Below are 1911 nucleotides of genomic sequence, written 5' to 3' on the forward strand. Positions count from 1 at the left end.
CTGCAGTCTATAGGGATGATATTAAAATAACCACTTTGTCTTTTCCTGCTGCTCTTTCTTTTGAACACCTGGCTTTCAAGTTGTCAGGGCCTACTCCTCTGGTCACTGCTGTAGTTTATCGTCCGCCAAAGCCAAACGCTTCCTTTCTCTCTGATTTTTCAGATTTTTTAACCCAGCTTAGTGCCCTCTCATCCTCTGTACTGCTTATGGGTGATTTTAACATCCATATTGATGACAACAACTGTAAATTTGCCAGGGAATTTTTGGAATTGTTACAGTGTTTTAATTTCACACAACATATACATTTTCCAACTCATAAAAAAGGTCATACTCTTGACCTTGTCTGCTCTACTGGTGTCCTAGTTCATCAGCCGTCCAGCCATGACCTTACTGTCTCTGATCATTTGACAATCATCATGGACATTGAGGTCACTAGGCCCATCACTAGAGCTAAACGTAAAATATCCTTCAGGAATCTTCAATATATCTCTCCCTCTGCTTTCTCAGATTCTCTTGTTAAAAAGATGTCTGTCTGTCCTGTACTGTCTAGTAATTCATCTGACCTTGTCGATTACTATAATGACATACTCGCCTCATGTCTTGATGAGCTGGCTCCTTTGAGAACCAAATTTGTTTCATTTAGTCATTCTGCACCATGGTACACAATTGAGCTTCACCAAATGAAATCCCGTAAACGCCAGCTTGAAAGACTTTATAAGAAAACCGGTCTAACAGTACATTATCAGATTTATTCTGATTATCTTCAACATTACAAAGACGCTCTTACGGCAGCCCGATCCACTTACTATTCCGAACTCATACATGCTGGATCAACAAATCCTAAGACTCTCTTTTCCACAATAAATAAACTTCTCAAACCAGTTGACAATACTACCAATTCCTTTACAGTTGACAAGTGTAACTCTTACCTCTCATTTTTTCAAACAAAAGTTGAGAATATCCACAATTTTCTGACAGTTTCCCCTGTCATCTCTGTTTCTCCGCCTATCTCATCTCAATTTATTACCCAGCCTCTGTCTCAGTTCTCACCTGTGTCTCTTTTGGACCTATCTGAGATCTTAACAGGGATGCGAAGCTCCACTTGTGTTTTGGATCCTGCTCCATCAAAACTTGTTAAGGGTTGTTTTCCAGTTATCTCATCACTTATCACAGAGATAATCAATTCCTCTCTTAGTTCTGGCTCAGTCCCTCAATCACTCAAATTGGCTGCTGTTACTCCCATACTTAAAAAACCTGGACTTGACTCTAACATTATGAGTAACTTTCGGCCCATTTCCAATCTTCCATTTCTGTCGAAAATACTGGAACGTGTTGTTGCCTCACAGCTCAAAGATCACCTAAATTCCAATAATCTATTTGAATCATTTCAGTCTGGTTTCCGCCCCCAGCACAGCACTGAGTCAGCCCTCCTCAAAGTCACAAATGACCTTCTTCTTTCCTCAGACTCTGGACAAATTAATATTCTCGTCCTCCTTGATCTTACTGCAGCTTTTGACACCATTAATCACTCCATTCTTCTGTCCCGCCTTGAATCCTCTGTCAACATCACTGGTACTGCCCTTTTGTGGTTAAGGTCATATCTCGTAAACAGACAACAGTTTGTTAATATCAACAATTGTAGTTCTGCCATTGCTCCACTGTCCCAAGGCGTTCCCCAAGGCTCAGTGTTAGGTCCCCTTTTGTTTATTCTTTATATGCTCCCCCTTGGTGACATCATACGTCGGCATGGTTTACATTTCCACTGTTATGCTGATGATATTCAGCTTTACATCTCCTCCAAATCCATTAATACTGAACTTCACTCCACTCTGACAAATTGCATCACTGAAATGAAATTGTGGATGAAAGCTAATTTCCTCAAATTAAACTGTGAAAAATCAGATATGATCA

Source organism: Trichomycterus rosablanca, chromosome 10 (genome assembly GCF_030014385.1).
Source record: "Trichomycterus rosablanca isolate fTriRos1 chromosome 10, fTriRos1.hap1, whole genome shotgun sequence".
Lineage (NCBI taxonomy): Eukaryota > Metazoa > Chordata > Actinopteri > Siluriformes > Trichomycteridae > Trichomycterus > Trichomycterus rosablanca.